This window comes from Giraffa tippelskirchi, chromosome 1, assembly GCF_054371585.1.
Source record: "Giraffa tippelskirchi isolate mGirTip1 chromosome 1, T2T-mGirTip1v1.2.pri, whole genome shotgun sequence".
NCBI lineage: Eukaryota > Metazoa > Chordata > Mammalia > Artiodactyla > Giraffidae > Giraffa > Giraffa tippelskirchi.
The window spans coordinates 99,663,932-99,683,887 of NC_137275.1; the positions used below are offsets into that span (position 1 = coordinate 99,663,932).

The following is a 19,956-nucleotide window of genomic DNA, read 5'->3' on the forward strand; positions in this document are numbered from 1 at the left end:
TCTTTTATAATTTCTCCTACCTCTTTTGAAGGTAATGCGCAGTTTTTGTGGAAGCCTGAAGTCCTCAGCCAGCCTTCAGAAGTAGTTTTGTGAAGTTTGGTCAGCATTTAGATGTTCTTTCGATACATTTGTGGAGGAGAGAGTGGTCTCCCCGTCCTATTCCTCCGCCATCTTATCCCCTAGCGAGACTCATTCTTATCAGCTCTTTGTAAAAGCAGAAACAATCCCAGCATTTCTATACTTGTGTGTGAAAATGTTAAGTATATCTATGAATTTCTGTTTTCTTAATATGTAGCTGTCAAGAGTAGTCAGTTCTGCTACTGTATACAGATATGTACTCTAGAGTCTGTGGCAAACAATTTCGAGTACACTTACATATATTTTCCCTATAAAGTTTGAAGTATTTAAGCACAGTATTTATTTTACACATCAAACTCTTGAAATGTGTATCTTAGCACTGATTACAAGTAACTACAGCAAACTGATATAAGGGTCATGTACTGGCTGTGTAACAATTATTGATTAATTTTTTACTGATTATTTAGTGTTAATAAACTCAAAACAGAAAGCAATTATGACTGAAATGATATACCAAGTAAGATGTATAGGTGTAAGTTCTTATTTCTAAAACTTAGTAGACAAAACAGACTCTGACAACAACAATAATCAGAGACGACTAAATAATTTTGAAGCTTAATCAACACCTCAAGTATAAATTAAAAAATTGTTCGGTGATAAGTTCTCAGTAGCATTGACTGATTCACGTTTTTAAGGGCAACAGCAGCCATATTTCAACAGGGAGTTTAGACATTGATAAATTTATCACATGGAAACTTTTCTGGCATTCAGCTCATATAGCAGTGAAATGTTGCCTTTATGAGAATTTACAGCCATAATATGAGATACATAGCTCATCCTTTTATTTATTGTAGAAGTCCCCTGACTACTAGTAAAGTTATAAATGATGAATTAAGTCACAAAAATATAGTTGCAATTGAATTTAAGTCTTTTTTACACTAAAAAACAAAAACAGGTTTGGAAAATGATTATCAGTAACACATTTGTTTTTATAGCTTAACAATTAATTACATAAAAATAAAGTATATAAGTTACTTAATTAGCAAATGAGTTGATTAGGACCACTGGGGAAAATTCTTGAGAAACTCCGAGTGTTGAGATGAGAAATCTACATGACAGTTTTTATGTGTGCAGCAGAGTATAACTCTACAGAGTTACTGCTTTGGCTATAATGTGAATCATTATGGAAATAGATGTTGAAACAAAGTCTTAAGGAAAATGAATTTTATTTGGCTATTATGGTCTGGCGTCTGTGTACTTGTGGGTAGAAAACTGTAGGTAATCCTTAACTTCTACCACCTGGAGGTGGTTTTAGAATCTGCAAAATAGCTCAAAGATACTGTTTTGTGTGGGCTTCCCCAGTGGCTCAGCTATTTAGTCCTCCTGCAATGCTAGGAGTGCAAAGACATGGGTTTGATCCCTGAGCAGTGTCCATCCCTAGGTCAAGAAGATTCCCTGGAGAAGGGCATGGCAACCGACTCCAGTATTCTTGCTTGAAGAATCCCATGGACAGAGGAGTCTGATGGACTACAGTCTATGGGATGGCAAAGAGTGTGACATGACTGAAGCAACTTAGCACTGCATTGCATAATAAATATTGGTGTGATAAAACTCACTAATTAAAGGAACAGAAATCTCAGATTGATGATACAAGAAGTTACTTCAGCAATAAAGAATCATTTAAACTTAAATGATTTGTGTATATTAGTCACTCAGTTGTGTCCAACTCTTTGCAACCCCATGAACTGTGGCCTGCCAGGCTCCTCTGTCTATGGGATTGTAGCAAGAATACTGTAGTGCGTAGCAATTCCCTTCTCCAGGGGATCTTTCTGACCCTGGGATTGAACCTGGGTATCATGCATTACAGGCAAATTATTTACCACTTGAGCCACGAGGGAAGACATTAAAAGATTTAGAGGGGTTCAAATATAAAGGAATGAACAAGATATAACAGGGATATATGGCCTAAAAGAAAGCTAAGTTACAAATTTCAATATCATAAAATAAGTGAATTAAAAGGCAGAAAAATATCTTTATAAAGCATAATATAATCTATAATAAAATAATAGTTCACACAAAAGTGCAATAAAGAACAAATGTGGCAATATAGTCTTAAAATATTCAAGGCAACACGTTAATAATGTTGTTGTTGTTGTTTTATAGTTACTAAGAATTGTCTGACTCTTTTGCAACCTCATGAACTGTAGCCCACCAGACTCCTCTGTCCCTGGGATTTTCTGGGCAATAATACTGGAGTGGATTGGCATTTATAATAAAGAAGAACAAATACAGACCACTTATCTTCTCTTAAATGGATGGCAATATGTTCCCACCATTCCCCTGTACAGGGTTTGGATTTTTGTTGTTGTTCATTTGCTCAGTTGTGCCTGACTCTTTGTGACCCCATAGACTGCAGCATGCCAGGCTTCCCTGTTTTTCACCATCTCCTGGAGATGATTGCTGAAACTCATGTCCACTAAGTTGGTGATGGCATCTAACCATGTCATCCTCTGCTGTCCCCTTCTCCTGCCTTCAATCTTTCCAAGCATCAGGGTCTTTTCCAATGAGTCAGCTCTTCTAATCAGGTGGCCAAAGTCTTGGAACTTCAGCTTCAGCATCAGTCCTTCCAATGAATATTCAGGATTGATTTCCATTAGGATTGACTGGTTGGATATCCTTGCAGTCCAAGGGACTCTCAAGAATCTTCTTCAACACCACAATTTGAAAGCATCAATTCTTCAGCGCTCAGCCTTCTTTATGGTCCAACTCTTACATCCACACATGACTAATGGAAAAAAACTTTGCTTTGACTATATGGACCTTTGTTGGCAAAGTGATGTCTCTACTTTTTAATATGCTATCTAGGTTTGCCATAGCTTTCCTTCTGAGGAGGAAGCATCCTTTCATTTCATGGCTACAGTTACTGTCTGCAGTGATATTGGAGCCCAAGAAAATAAAGTCTGTCACTGTTTCCTCTGTTTCCCCATCTATTTGCCATGAAGTGATGGTACCAAATACCATGATCTTAGTTTTTTGAATGTTGAGTTTTAAGGCAGCATTTTCACTCTCCTCTTTCACCCTCATTAAGAGGATCTTTAGTTCCTCTTTGATTTTTGCCATAAGGGTGGTGTCATCTGCATATATGAGGTTATTGTTATTTCTTCTGGCAATCTTGATTCTAGCTTGTGCTTCATCCAGCCCAGCATTTCTCATGATGTACTCTGCATATAAGTTAAATAAGCAGAGTGACAATATACAGCCTTGACGTACTCTTTTCCCAATTTTGAGTCAGTCTTTTGTTCCACGTCCGGTTCTAATTGCTCCTTGTTGACCTGCATACAGGTTTCACAGGTGGCAAGTAAGGTGGTCTGGTATTCCCATCTCTTGAAGAATTTTCCACATTTTGGTATGATCCACATAAAGGCTTTAGCGTAGTCAATGAAGGGTTTCCATGTATACATACAATTCTACTTCTTATCTAATCAAATTGGAATACCAAAATTTACCATCTTTGTCTCCTCTATCATCAGGTTGTTGTTACTTTGTGTGTTTCATGTCTACTAGAGCATTCCTATCAGCATTAATGTTTCTTTTTTTTCCCGCATAATCCTAAACTACTCTTGACACTATCTCCTCTTTACCTACAACTCTATTTCTTTGTTCCTTATGTTACAAAACTCAAACATCTTTGCTATATGCATTTCCTCCAATTCCTTTTCACCCATTTTTTCTTAGGTCTACTCTAATCAGGCTCTCCTTACAGCTAATGAACAGAAACTCTAAAGCTAAGGTAATAATTGACTTGTACATCGTCAAATGCAGTGGCAAAATTTCAACCCTGGGGGTATTTCTGAAAGTAGCAGGACAATTCATTCCCTCTGTTCTAATTTATCTTTGCTTATTAGATACCACTGTTTTCTCGGTTTCTTCTTACCACAGACTCTACTCTTTTACAGTCTTCTATGCTATTTTCTCCTCTTCTTGTCAACATAAGTATTAAGTTATGCTGTTTTCTATGTATATTTAATCACTTGGTGATGTTATTCCAGCTCAAGACTTTAAACACTGTATACCCATATTATTATAATTATTCCAAGCTCAAAGTTTTTCTTTAGCACTTTCTTGATGTTTGATTCTCTGAGTTATCTAGTAGATATCTGAAAAAGAAAAAAAAATAGTCTAATATGATTATCAGTCTTCTATTAAAAAGAAAACAGTTTTTGCAAAAGGCTTCCCTTTTATCTACTTCACTATCTCTTTAAAAATATATACACCATTGACTTTTCTGTTACACCTATATTAAACTCATCAATACATTCTGTTGGATTTACCTTCATAATGTAGTTAGAATCACACCAATCAAACATCTAAACATGAAAACTACAAAGTCAGAGATGATAAACATAAAGACAGTTTACTTTGCCTGAAAGGAAAAATGGCAGATGTGTGATTAAATACCATTTCATGGACTGTGATCACTATTTCAACTGGATGGTCAGAGACTTGGAAGGAATGAGACTGAATATTTGGTGACAAAGAATTCTGGGGAATACTTGTATAGGTAGACCTCCCTAAGTGGCAAAAGAAAATGTTTTTCCCCTCTCATCGCCCAGCAATAGGTAAGCTCAAATGCAGTACTTGGATGCAATCTCAAAAACAACAGAACGATCACTTCGTTTCCAAGGCAAACCATTCAATATCACAGTAATCCAAGTCAATGCCCCAGTCAGTAATGCTGAAGAAGCTGAAGTTCAATGGTTCTATGAAGACTTACAAGACCTTCTAGAATTAACACCCAAAAAAGGTGTCCTTTTCATTATAGAGGAATGGAATGCAAAAGTAGGAAGTCAAGAGATACCTGGAGTAACAGGGAAAGTTGGTCTTGGAGTACAAAATGAAGCAGGTCAAAGTCTAACAGAGGTTTTTCAAGAAAACGCACTGGTCATAGCAAACACCATCTTCCAACAACACATGAGAAGACTCTACAAATGGACACCAGATGGTCAAAACTGAAATCAGATTGATTATATCCTTTGCAGCCAAAGATGGAGAAGTTCTATACAGTCAGCAAAAACAAGACTGGGAGCTGACTGTGGCTCAGATCATGAACTCCATATTGCCAAATTCAGACTGAAATTGAAGAAAGTAGGGAAAATCACTAAACCATTCAGGTATGATCTAAATCAAATCCCTTACAATTATGCAACGGAAAGGACAAATAGATTCAAGGGATTAGATTTGATAGAGAGAGCGCCTGAAGAACTAAGGATAGAGGTTCATGACATTGTACGGGAGACAGGGAGTAAAACCATCCCCAAGGAAAAGAAATGCAAAAAAGGAAAATAGTTGTCTGAGGAGGCCTTACAGTTAGCTGAGAAAAGTAACACCAAAGGCAAAGGAGAAAAGGAAAGATATACCCATTTGAATGCAGAGTTCCAAAGAATAACAAGGAGAGATAAGAAAACCTTCCTCCATGATTTATGCAAAGAAATAGAGGAAAACAATAGAATGGGAAAGACTACAGATCTCTTCAAGAGAATCAGAGATATCAAGGGAATATTTCATGCAAAGATGGGCCCAATAAAGGACAGAAATGATATGGATCTAACAGAAGCAGAAGATATTAAGAAAAGGTAGCAAGAATACACAGAAGAACTATACAAAAAACATCTTCATGACCCAGATAACCACAATGGCATGATCACTCACCTAGAGCCAGACATCCTGGAATGTGAAGTCAAGTGGGCCTTAGGAAGCATCACTATAAACAAAGCTAGTGGAGGTGATAGAATTCCATTTGAAATATTTCAAATCCTAAAAGATGACGCTGTGAAAGTGCTACACTCAATATGCCAGCAAATCTGGCATACTCAGCCACAGTACTGGAAAAGGTCAGTTTTCATTCCAATACCAAAGAAAGGCAATGACAAAGAATGTTCAAACTACCATACAACTGCACTCATCTCACACAGTAGCAAAGTAATGCTCAAAATTCTCCAGGCCAGGCTTCAACAGTATGTGAACCATGAACTTCCAGATGTCCAAGCTGGATTTAGAAAAGCCAGAGGAATCAGAAATCAAATTGGATCATCGAAAAAGCAAAAGAGTTCCAGAAAAGCATCTACTTCTGCTTTATTGACTGTGCCAAAGCCTTTGACTGTGTGGATCAAAACAAACTGTGGAAAATTCTGAAAGAGATAGGAATACCAGACCACCTTCTATGCCTCCTGAGAAAGCTGTATGCAGGTCAAGAACAAACAGAACTGGACATGGAACAACAGACTGGTTTCAAATCAGGAAATGAGTATGTCAAGGCTGTATATTGTCACCCTCCTTATTTAACTTATATACAGAGTACATCATGAGAAATGCTGGGCTGGATGAAGCACAACTGTAATCAAGATTGCCAGAGGAAATATCATAACCTTAGATATGCGGATGACACCACCCTTATGGCAGAAAGTGAAGAACAACTAAAGAACGTCTTGATGAAAGTGAAAGAGGAGAGTGAAAAAGTTGACTTAAAGCTCAATATTCAGAAAACTAAGATCATGGCATCCCATCCCACCACTTCATGGGAAAATATATGGGGAAACAGTGGAAAACAGTGACAGACTTTATTTCGGGGGGCTCCAAAATCCCTGCAGATGGTGACTGCAGCCATGAAATTAAAAGATGCTTGCTCCTTGGAAGAAAAGCTATGACCAACCTAGACAGCATATTAAAAAGCAGAGACATTACTTTGCCAACGAAGGTCTGTCTAGTCAAAGCCGTGGTTTTTCCAGTAATCATGTATGGATGTGAGAGTTGGACTGTTCGATGCACGATACAGGGTACTCGGGGCTGGTTCACCGGGATGACCCAGAGGGATGAGATGGGGAGGGAGGTGGGAGGGGGGTTTTGGAAGGGAAAAACATGTACACCCATGGTGGATTCATGCCAATGTATGGCAAAACAAATACAATATTGTAAAGTTAAAAAATAGATAAATAAACTAATTTAAAATTAAAAAAAAAAAGAAAGCTGAGGACCGAAGAATTGATGCTTTTGAAGTGTCGTGTTGGAGAAGACTCTTGAGATTCTCTTGGACTGCAAGAAGATCCAACCAGTCCATCCTAAAGGAGATCAGTCCTGGGTGTTCATTGGAAGATCTGATGCTGAAGCTGAAACTCCAATACTTTGGCCACCTAATGTGAAGAACTGACTCATTGGAAAGGACCTTGATACTGGGAAAGATTGAAGTCAGAAGGAGAAGGGGATGACAGAGCATTGGATGGTTAGATAACATCACTGACTCTATGGATATGAGTTTGAGTAGGTTCCAGGAGTTGTTTATGGACAGGGAAGCCTGGTGTGCTGCAGTCCATGGGGTCACAAAGAATCAGATATGACTGAGCGACTGAACTGAAGCCTAGCAGAGGAAGGTTTTAATCATAAAGTAGGTAGGATGGCTTGTTCTGTGGATACCAGTGGGTTCTTTCCCGAGGCACACTTGTCATTGCTAATGTGACAAAGTTGGCCATGGTGTCAGGGATGGAGGTTATTTACAGGCTCAGGAACTAGACTTCTGTTTCCCTATCCACAGTTACTGCTGAAGTCCAATATTCCAACATCAGAAATCAACACTGAGTTCTTGATTTGACATGATTCACCAGGATAATCACCCTGTTACCTAGTGGCAAGTTGATTACGTTGGACTGCTTCTGTCACAGGAGATATTTTGTTCTTAATGGAAGAGATATTTACTCTGGATATAGATTTGCCTTTCCTACTTGCAATACCTCTACCAAAACTACTATACAGGGGATTACACAATATCTTATATACTAATATGCTACACAGCCTAGCTTTTAATGAAAACCTCACCTCAAAGCTAATGAAGTATGGGAATGAACCCATACTCATGGAATTCATTGGTCTTACCATGTGAACTACTATCCTCAAGCAGCTGGCTTAATAGTTTTTTGAAGACTCAGTCACAGTGGTAGCTAGGGAGCAATGTCTTGCAAGGCTGGGGAAGTGTTATCAGAAGACTATATAGTTTCTCTAGCAGAGTCCAATATATGGTACTGTTTCTCCCATAGCCAAGATACAGAGGTTCAGTGTGAGAATAAGAATGCCATCATTCTCTCTTATGCATAATGACTCACTATGAAAATTTTTGCTTCCTGTCACTGTGACCTTATGCTCTACTGACATAAAGGTCTGAGTCCCAAAGGGAGAAATATCTCCATGAAGAAACATACCAGTTATTTCAATAAACTGAAAGTTAAGGCTACTACAAGGCAATATTAGACTCCTCATGCCTCTAGATAAGTTGGCAAAAGGGGTTATTATACAGTCTGTATAATTAATGTTACCTTCCAAGTGGTAATTGGGCTGCTACATCACAGTGGAGGTAACGAAGAGTATACCTGCGATATTTGCAATCCCCTAGAGTGTATCTTATGATTACTTTATGTTCCCTGGTGGCTCAGATGATAAAGAATCTGCCTGCAACATAGGAGACCCAGGTTTGATCCCTCGGTTGGAAGATCCCCTGGAGGAGGGAATGGCTACCCACTCCAGCATTCTTGCCTAGAGAATTCCATTGACAGAGGAGCCTGGCAGGCTACAGTCCGTGGGGTTGTAGAGTGGGACATGACTGAGAAACTAACACTTTTATTTTACTATGGTTTAAGTCAGTGGAAAACTACAGCAACCCAATTCTTGTAGAAATGTTATTTGTCTAGACCGTCAAGAATGAAGGAATAATCTTCAGTTGGCTAAAGAAGGCCCCTTCTCCAAGGGATCTTCCTGAACTAGAGCTTGAACCCGGGTTTCCCACATTGCAGGCAGATTCTTTACTGTCTGAGCCACAAGGGAAGCCCAAAGAAGGCCTAATTCAATTTTAATTTTAATGAAGTTCAACTTATCACATTTTCCTTCTTGGATAATATTTTTGGTGTTGTGCAAAACCTCACCAGCCAACCAGAAATCATGCATATTTTCTTCAGTGCTTTTTTCCAGAAGCTTATGGTTTTACATTTTGAGTTTTGGACTATAACACATTTAAGTTAGTTTTTATATAAGGTGAGAGATCTGTGTCTAAGTTCGATTGTAATATATAGGCATCCAGTTGTTCCAGCTCTATATGCTGAAAACTCTCCTTTCTCAATTGAATCCCTTTGTCTTTTGTCAAAAATCAGTTGACTGTGTTTATGTAGGTCTATATCTGGGCACTTGATCATGTTTTATTGATCTCTTTTTTATTATCTTACCATCATCATGTGCTTTTGATTTCAGTTGTTCTATAGTCCTGAACTTGGATAGGAAGTTCTCCAATTTGTTTCTTCTTTTATGTAATATTGAATATACTGTGTCCTTTGTTTTTCCATATACATCTTACAGTCAGTCTGTGGATATCCACAAAATATTCTCTGGGTATTTTCCTTGAAATTGTCTTGAATTAATATTAAAATTAATTTGGGAGGAATTGACATCTAACAATACCAAGGCTTCCAATCTTATGTTTCCAATCTATTTTCCAATCTATGCAAAATACACCTCCATTAATTTAGATCTTTATATTTTTTCCAGTAATTTGTAGTGTTCCATGAATAGTTCCTATGCATACTTCTTAGATTTGTACACAAATGCTTCATGATTGTGGTGTTATTTGGAATGTTATTTTTTTAAATTGCAGATTCAGTAGTTTATTGCTTGGGTATAGGAAGCCAATTCATTTTTGCACATTAACATTATATTGTGCAACCTTGCCAAATAAGCTTATTACTTAAAGACTTGCTTTATTTGTTTGTTTATTTGCTTTTCATATGTTCTTTGACATTTTCTACCCCAGATCACTGAAAATGTATTGAAAGTCATTTCATCTGCTGCTGCTGCTGCTAACTCGCTTCAGTCGTGTCCGACTCTGTGCGACCCCAGAGACGGCAGCCCACCAGGCTCCGCCATCCCTGGGATTCTCCAGGCAAGAATACTGGAGTGGGTTGCCATTTCCTTCTCCAGTGCATGAAAGGGAAAAGTAAAAGTGAAGTTGCTCAGTCGTGTCCGACTCTTAGCGACCCCATGGACTGTAGCCTACGAGGCTCCTCCGTCCATGGGATTTTCCAGGCAAGAGTACTGGAGTAGGGTGCCATTGCTTTCTCCGATTTCATCTGCAGATGAACACAATTTTCTTTCCTATCTGCATCCTTTTCTTTCTTTCTCTTCCCTTATTGCCCTAAGAGAAGTTAGAACTTAGATCTTCTAACATGGTGTTGAACAGAAGTCGGAGATGAACACATCCTTACCTTGCTCCTTATCTTAGAGGGAAAGTAGTAGTCTCTCGGTCTTTCCTGGTGGCTCAGTGGTTAAGAATCTACTTGCCAAGCAGGAAATGCGTGTTCAATCCCTGGATCAGGCAGATCCCTTGGAGAAGGAAATGGTAACCCACTCCAGTATTTTTGCCTGGAAGATCCCATGGGCAGAGGAGCTTGCTGGCCTACAGTCCTTGTAGTTACATAGAGTTGGAAGCCACAGCAGCAGCTAAAGCAGTGGTCTCTCACTATTCTGTATCACATACCTATAAGTTCTGGGTATAGCCTGTTTTCAGAGAAGTCAATGGCAACCCACTCCAGTACTCTTGCCTGGAAAATCCCATGGATGGAGGAGCCTGGTAGGCTGCAGTCCATGGGGTCAGAAGAGTCGGAAATGCCTGAGCGACTTCACTTTCACTTTTCATTTTCATGCATTGGAGAAGGAAATGGCAACCCACTCCAGTGTTCTTGCCTGAAGAATCCCAAGGACAGCAGAGCCTGGTGAGCTGCCATCTATGGGGTCGCACAAAGTTGGACACAACTGAAGCGATTTAGCAGCAGCAGCACCAGCAACATAACCTGTTTTAGGGCCTCCCCAAGTAGCTCAGAAGGTAAAGAATATGCCTGCAATGCAGGAGACTCGGGTTTGATCCCTGGGTCAGGAAGATCCCCTGGAGAAGGAAATGGCAACCCACTCCAGTATTCTTGCCTGGAGAATTCCATGGACAGAGAGCCTGTCAGGCTACAGTCCATGGTGTTGCAGAATTGGACACTGAGCAACTAACGCTTTCAATTTCATAGCCTATTTTTATGGTAAAGGAGTTCTATTCTAGAATTTGGGGAGTTTTTAATCATAAATAGGTGTTCAATTTTGCTGACTGCTTTCTATGCATCTTATGATTTTTCTTATACAGTCTACTAACCTCACAAATTGCGCTTATTTATTCATTAATGTTGAACCAGTCTCCTAAATTTGAAGCAAAATTCACATAGTCACTATATCTTATCCTTTTAAATATTATTGTATTTGATTTGATGTTTTGTAAGGATCTTTGCATCTCTTTTCATTTATAGTAACTTTGGTAGTTTTCTTCTAGTTAGAAAACATGTTGATTACTGAAATATGAAAGAAATAGTATTGGATATATTCCTATACTAAATAATTGTATTACCATGCAAAAAATACGCTATCCTGAATCAAAGTAATTTATACAAAAATTAGGTAATATATAATATATATGTTTTAAATTCAAAAAATGTTTTTAATTGCATCTATTCTTTTGAAATACTGTGTTTGTATAATATGTAAGTACATACACACTTTTCTGGGTGCTGTTAGATAAAATACGAACGTAGGGCAACAGTTCAGATAAGTGTTATTATATGGGAACAAAGATCACTTACTCTAGAGTCAGAACACATAAAGTGTAAATCCCAGGTCTAACATTGTATGAACTTGAAAAATTATTTGCTGTCTCATTAGGTCAATAGAGGGTTCCCTGGTGGCTCAGTGGTAAAGAATCTGCTTGCAATGCAGGAGACCTGGGTTTGATCCCTGGGTCACGAAGATCTCCTGGGGAAGGGAATGGCTACCCACTCCAGTATTCTTGCCTGGACAATTTAATGGACAGAGGAGTCTGACAGGCAACAGTCCATGGGGTCCCAAAGTATCAGACGTGATGGAGCAACTAACACTTTCACTTTCACGATATCAGTAGAACAAGTAATCCTATTTCAATCATGGAATTATTATGAGATTATATGATATAATGTTTTTCAAAATTCCCAGTATAGTTCTGACACATAATAAATATGTGTTCATTTACTCAGCAAATATTTGTTTAATGACTGTTCTTCTACTATAGTTAATAGGCACAAATTGAAAATTAAGAAGCCATGACTCTAAAGATGAATATGGTTAATTATGAAAAGGGTAATTTAATGAATAAAAGTTTGTGACAATTTATCAAAGCCTTTTGTGATTTGATTGAAAGGATGACAGGCAGAAAATGAGTCTTTCCCCAAAGTTTCTGTAATCTATGGAGTGACTACAACCTAACAGCCTGACTTTTCAATTATTAATTCTGAAATATGTAGAACTATGTGTTTGGGAAGAGGCTAATTTTACCACAAATTATCTTTTTTACTAATCTTGATTAGAAATGTGCTAATGTGTCTCTTCATTCTGTACTCCAAGGCCAAACTTGCCTGTTATGCCAGGTGTTTCTTGACTTCCTACTTTTGCATTCCAGTCCCCTATAATGAAAAGGCTAATAGAGTTTTGCCATGAGAATGCTATGGTAATAGCAAACACCCTCTTCCAACAATGCAAGAGAAGACTCTACACGTGGACATCACCAAACGGTCAACATCAAAATCAGATTGATTATATTCTTTGCAGCCAAAGATGGAGAAGCTCTATACAGTCAGCAAAAACAAGACCAGGAGCAGACTGTGGCTCAGATCATGAACTGCTTATTGCCAAATTCAGACTTAAATTGAAGAAAGTAGGGAAAACCACTAGTCCATTCGGGTATGACCTAGATCAAACCCCTTATGAGTATACAGTGGAAGTGACAAATAGATTTAAAGGACTAGACCTGATAGACAGAGTGCCTGATGAACTATGGACAGAGGTTCGTGACATTGTACAGGAGACAGGGATCAAGAAAATCCCCATGGAAAAGAAATGCAAAAAAGCAAAATGGCTGTCTGAGGAGGCCTTAGGATAGCTGGGAAGAGAAGAGAAGTGAAAAGCAAAGGAGAAAAGGGAAGATATTCCCATCTGAATGCAGAGTTCCAAAGAATAACAAGGAGAGATAAGAAAGTCTTCCTCAGCGATCAGTGCAAACAAATAGAGGAAAATAACAGATTGGGAAAGACTAGAGATCTCTTCAAGAAAATTAGAGATACCAAAGGAACATTTCATGCAAAGATAGGCTCGATAAAGGACAGAAATGGTATGGACCTAACAGAAGCAGAAGATATTAAGAAGAGGTGGCAAGAATACACAGAAGAACTGTACAAAAAAGATCTTCATGACCCAGATAATCACGATGGTGTGATCACTCACCTAGAGCCAGACATCCTGGAATGTGAAGTCAAGTGGACCTTAGAAAGCATCACTACGAACAAAGCTAGTGGAGGTGATAGAATTCCAGTTGAGCTATTTCAAATCCTCAAAGGTGATGCTGTGAAAGTGCTGCACTCAATATGCCAGCAAATTTGGAAAACTCAGCAGTGGCCACAGGACTGGAAAAGGTCAGTTTTCGTTCCAATCCCAAAGAAAGGCAATGCCAAAGAATGCTCAAACTACCACACAATTGCACTCATCTCACATGCTAGTAAAGTAATGCTCAAAATTCTCCAAGCCAGGCTTCAGCAAGACATGAACCGTGAACTTCCAGATGTTCAAGCTGGTTTTAGAAAAGGCAGAGGAACCAGAGATCAAATTGCCAATATCCGCTGGATCATCGAAAAAGCAAGAGAGTTCCAGAAAAACATCTATTTCTGCTTTATTGACTATGCCAAAGCCTTTGACTGTGTGGATCACAATAAACTGTGGAAAATTCTGAAAGAGATGGGAATACCAGACCATCTGACCTGTCTCTTGAGAAACCTGTATGCAGGTCAGGAAGCAACAGTTAGAACTGGACATGGAACAACAGACTGGTTCCAAATAGGAAAAGGAGGACAGCAAGGCTGTATATTGTCACCCTGCTTATTTAACATATGCAGAGTACATCATGAGAAACGCTGGGCTGGAAGAAACACAAGCTGGAATCAAGATTGCCGGGAGAAATATCAATAACCTCACATATGCGGATGACACCACCCTTATGGCAGAAAGTGAAGAACTAAAGAGCCTCTTGATGAAGGTGAAAGAGGAGAGTGGAAAAGTTGCCTTAAAGCTCAACGTTCAGAAAACTAAGATCATGGCATCTGGTCCCATCACTTCATGGGAAATAGATGGGGAAACAGTGGAAACTGTGTCAGACTTTATTCTTTTGGGCTCCAGAATCACTGCTGATGGTGACTGCAGCCATGATTTTAAAAGACGCTTATTCCTTGGAAGGAAGGTTATGGCCAACCTAGACAGCATATTTAAAAGCAGAGACATAACTTTGCCAGCAAAAGTCCCTCTAGTCAAGGCTATGGTTTTTCCAGTGGTCATGCATGGATGTGAGAGTTGGATGGTGAGGAAAGCTGAGCGCCGAAGAATTGATGCTTTTGCAGTGTGGTGTTGGAGAAGACTCTTGAGAGTCCCTTGGACTGCAAGGAGATCCAATCAATCCATCCTAAAAGAGATCAATCCTTGATGTTCATTGGAAGGTCTGATGTTGAAGCTGAAACTCCAATACTTTGGCCACCCCATGCAAATGGTTGACTCATTGGCAAAGACCCTAATGCTGGGTAGGATTGGGGGCAGGAGGAGAAGGGGACGGCAGAGGATGAGATGGTTGGATGGCATCACCGACTCGATGGACATGGGTTTGGGTAAACTCCGGGAGTTGGTGATGGACAGAGAGGCCTGGTGTGCTGCAATTCATGGGGTTGCAAAGAGTCAGACACAACTGAGCAACTGAACTGAACTGAATGTGTCTCTTGTGTCTCCTGCATTGATTCTTTACCACTTAGCCACTTGGGAAGCCCAGATTAGAAATATGTATTAATAAATTAGCTCAGTTTCAATATTTTGTTATCATAATTGCCAGACAAATAAGCAACTGACTGATAATTCTAAACACATTAAAATAAGCTTGAGTTATCTACATTTTAAACTAATACATTGATATCAAACTAAATACAGATTCTTTGAGAGCCTAATACCTCAATGAAACTTGAAAGCTAGATTATGAGTTTTTAGTATACTTGAAAGGTTAATTAAGCTAATGTAAAAAGGAACTGATTTAATAATTCTATGGCTTTGTATTCTTTCAGGTTGCTTTATTATGTAAAATTTGAATTTTGACAATGCTTTCACCTAATTTTGAATAGTTGAATTTTAAAATTATCATTCATGTCATAGTAAGATAATTTAGAATATAAGAAATTATGAAGCAACTGATATTGCAAAATATTGAGTTAACCAAGTTCACAAAGGAAGTAAATTAAACTCTTCACATGCTTTTTCATCAAAATTTCAAGGAACTTTTATCTGCAGATATTCAAGTGAACCATTGTTTTTATATGTACCTAAGTAGCAGAAATAAATAGAAACATTGTTGTATCAATGTATTGATCTCTAATGAGTGACTGCACATAAGCAGTAATACATTAGACAAGAAACAGGTTGTTTTTCTGCATTAGCTCTGAGGTGTCAGGACAAGTAAAACAATGACAGCAATGTTAATGTAGCACCTCCAGACGACAGTAGAAATAAGAAAGCTATTGATTTTTTAAACATCTTACAATCAGGAATAAATCATTGTCTCATGAAGAAAGTGACATATTTATGTATTTCAAACCTGGCATTTTATATGATTTATCTGTGATTTAAATGACATGTTCTACTTTCCACATTTGAGATTTAAGAGTACAAATAGAGGTGTACACCTCAAGATGATAACACAAGTAGATGGATTTTATCACCCATATATTTTTTTATATTTAAAGAAATTAACAAGGAAACATAGTAGCAAAGAAAGAATAGTAACAGATATGCATTATTTTTTTTAATTTGGGAAGAATGTTGCCCACAGTACTGCCATTTCTGATTATTTCTTTAAGCAATTAAAATTGCATTGAGTAAGAAATCTGATCATTTAAGTAAAAACAAAGAAAATCCTCAAAAAGATTGATCTGAGTATTAAGAAGTTATGTCAGCAAATTTATAACATCCAAAATATTAAAATAACAATTCAAAGCAGAAAGAGAAGAAAAACAATTAAAATCAATTTACATGAAATGATATATGAAAACATACAAAAATAAATATGATCTCATAAGAACTCACAAATAGAAATATCTGTGGCATGTGTAAGGTTATTACAAAGTAATATATAAGATTAGTTTTGGGATTCTGTACCAAAATAAATAGTAAATGCCAACAGAGCACACTGTAGAGACTGTAAGAGGAAATATTATGATCAAAGTTTTATCTAAGCAGTCAGATTTTGAGTATGATAACATGTAGAGCTGGAAAAATAAAAAATAAAAACTCTGGCTGAGGAAAAATACAAAAATATAGCTAAAGTATTTATTCCAGCTCTTCAGATGTCAGTAATGAAGCACAGTCCAGATTTATTCAGTGTTTCCTAGGTAAAATGGGGAGAATAGATATAGATATTTTTGCCTATGACATTTTATTGGAAACTCCATGTCCCTCCTCATATGGCTAAGTATAGGTCCACAGGTTTTATGCTAACATTTTCATTTGGAACCTGTTTTATTTTTTTAAGCACTTTTTAGATGAGTGTAAAAGCAAAGGAAACTTATATTAATAAAATTGATCATCAATAATTTTTTAAAAATTTATTTGCTTTCTATTGAAGGATAATTGATTTACAGAATTTTGCTATTTTCTGTCAAACCTCAAGCTGAACCAGCCATAGGTATACATGTATCCCCTTCCTCCCATCTCCCTCCCCATCCCACCCCTCTAGGTTGATACAGAGCCTCTGTTTGAGTTTCCTGAGCCATACAGCAAATTCCTGTTGGCTCTCTATTTTACATTGAAGGAGTACTTCCATACAGATGTAACACATGAAGTGTAGCTAGTGTCTAATCACATCAAGAGTATAAGCAGGGCATTTAAATTAATGGGAACAGCATGAGCAAAACTCTCTGACCAGTAGACTTCCTTAAACAGAAAGGAGGTTATTGTAGATAATTTTTGGATATCATAGGATCAGAAATTTTCAGAGCTAGATGAAGCTTAAGGAAAATTTACTCTTAACTTCCAATATTCCTAAATGAGAAAACTAACAAGACAATTTAAGAATTCTGCCATATACCACATAGACAAAACAAAACAAACAAAAAGAACTGTAACTGTGTTCAAGTTCCTTGATCCCAAGTCTGATATCTTTATAGTCTCACCAAGGTGAAGATCACAAGATCTATGTTTTGCATATCTGTGCTACTGCTGCTAAGTCGCTTCAGTCGTGTCCGACTCTGTGCGACCCCACAGACAGCAGCCCACCAGGCTCCCCCGTCCCTGGGATTCTCCAGGCAAGAATACTGGAGTGGGTTGCCATTGCCTTCTCCAGTGCATGAAAGCATATCTGTGCACAGTGACTTAAATCTTTTTCCTTTAAATAATCTAAGACCCACGCGTCTTTATGAAGTGTGATTTATATTATTATAAGAGAAATATTCAATGCAGTTTTAGAAATGTATACTTTTCACTAAATATCAATAACTGGATGAGAATGAACACCTCTTCTTCCTTCTTCTCCACCATAAGGTTTGCTAACTCTACACAGCTGTAGAAATTTAAATAACTGGCATGTGGGGACAGGGAGAAATTTAGCCTTTTCAAGCAGATTTTTTTTTTTTTTTTTGCAATGACATATTGTCTCATCAACACATCTAGGAGCTTCTATTTTTGAAATGCTTCACTTATCACTTGTGGAGTGTTGAAATGGAACCTATTTTTTCCCCAAAGAGAACATTCCTTGCGAAGACAGATTGTCTCATCTGCATTAAGAAACTGTCCCTGATGCAATACTCTGTCTATTGAGACAGCACATGCTTTCTCTCTGCAAAATTTGAATACTTAAAGATTGGAACTTTTGCTTTATTCCTGAATGGTAACTTTTTGTCAGGAGCTAATATTCTAACTGTTTGGGTTTGCATTCCTCATAAAACCCAATTATTATCCTTAAAAAAGAAGAAATCATACTTCCATAAAAGATATTGAATATAGAGATTGCAGATAAAACTTTCCTTGGATAGTTAATTGTCCTCCTTCCCCCTGGACAAATATATATATATATATTAGGAATCTTGTGACAGATAATGGAATTGTGTTAAGTTGAAGAATGAACCTATGTGGAGAAGCTAAAGGGCTTTAGGACACTGTGGACAGTGAAGCTGTCCTCTCACCCTAAGAGTGGTCTGATAGCCAGCACAGCAGGAACAGGCTCAGGGTCCAATAGCAGAGTGTCTAGGCTCAAACCTCAGATAAACTACTTTCTGGTTGGTGACACTAGCAAGTCACTCTACCACAGTAACTCTCAGTTTCTCTGTGTGTATGTCTGTGTGTCTGTGTCTGTGTGTGTTTAATGTACACGGTGAGAATACTAATGGCAGATAACACATGGGGATTTTGTGAGTACTGAAAGTGCTTCAGCATGCCATGGGCTAAGCATATACTACTCAGAAAGGAGTAAAATCTACATAATGACTTTAAAAAAAAGTTATTGGACTATAGTTGCTTTACAATGTTAGTTTCTCCTATATATCGAAGTGATTTCAGCTTTATACATATATATACTCATAAATGTATCCCCTTGTATTGAATTTCCTCACCATTTAGGTTACCACAGGGCACTGAGTAAATTTCCCTGTGATATACGGTAGGTTCTCATTAGTTACCTATTTTATACATCTTGTTGTTGTTGTTTAATTGCTAGGTTGTATCTGACTCTTTTGCAACCCTATGGACTGTGGCTTGTTGGACTCCTCTGTCCATGGGATTTCCTAGGCAAGACTACTAGAGTGGATTGCCATTTCCTTTTCTAGGTGATCTTCCTGATCCAGGGATGGAACCCGTGTTTTCTGCATTGGCAGGTGGATTTCTTTTTACCACTGAGCCACCAGGAAAGCCCAGTCTTATACGTAGTAATATATATATATATATTGATATATATATATCAATTCCAGTCTCCCAATTTATTCCACCCCTTTCTTCCTCCTTTGGTGTCCATATGTTTTTTTTCTGTCTGTGTCTGTGTCTCTGTTTTGCAAATAGGTTAATCTGTACCATTTTTCTAGATTTCACATATAAGACTTAGTATTAAATATTTGTTTTTCTCTTTCTGTGTCACACTCTATGACATTCTCTAGGTCTACCCACAGCTCCAAAATAGAACTACAATATGACCCAGCAATCCCAATCCTAGGCATATACCCAAAGAAAATCATAGTTTCAAAAGATACATGGACCCCAGATTTCATTGCAGGACTATTTACAATGGCCAGGACAGGGAAGCAACCTAAATATCCGTCAAAAGAGGAATAGATAAGGAAGATTGTGAGATATATATACACACATATATATATACATATATATATATACGTATTTATATATATATATACACACACACACACACACACACACACACACACAATGGAATATTACTCAGCTATAAGAGGAAGAAAATGTACATACTGCTTTTAACATAAGTTTTTATAAAGTATGATTTCGTTTTGATAAAAATTCATGTTAAAAACCATAGAGTTGGACGTGACAGTGACTAAACAACAATTCATTTTGAAAGTATTAAATTTATAATGAAAAAGCTCTATGTATTTTAATCAAATGAACTTCATGTAACCAGCATGTAATCAGCATTCAAATCAGAGCAGCAGACATCCCCAGTAACCTCGAAGAACATTGAAATAGAACCTGTTT

General features: G+C 37.7%; 1 long non-coding RNA gene across 1 annotated transcript in view; it reads left to right on the forward strand.

Annotated features, from left to right (window-relative positions):
• Positions 1 to 19,956, forward strand: part of LOC145534808 (uncharacterized) — a 204,067-nt gene that overhangs the window by 70,554 nt on the left and 113,557 nt on the right. The window lies entirely within an intron of this gene.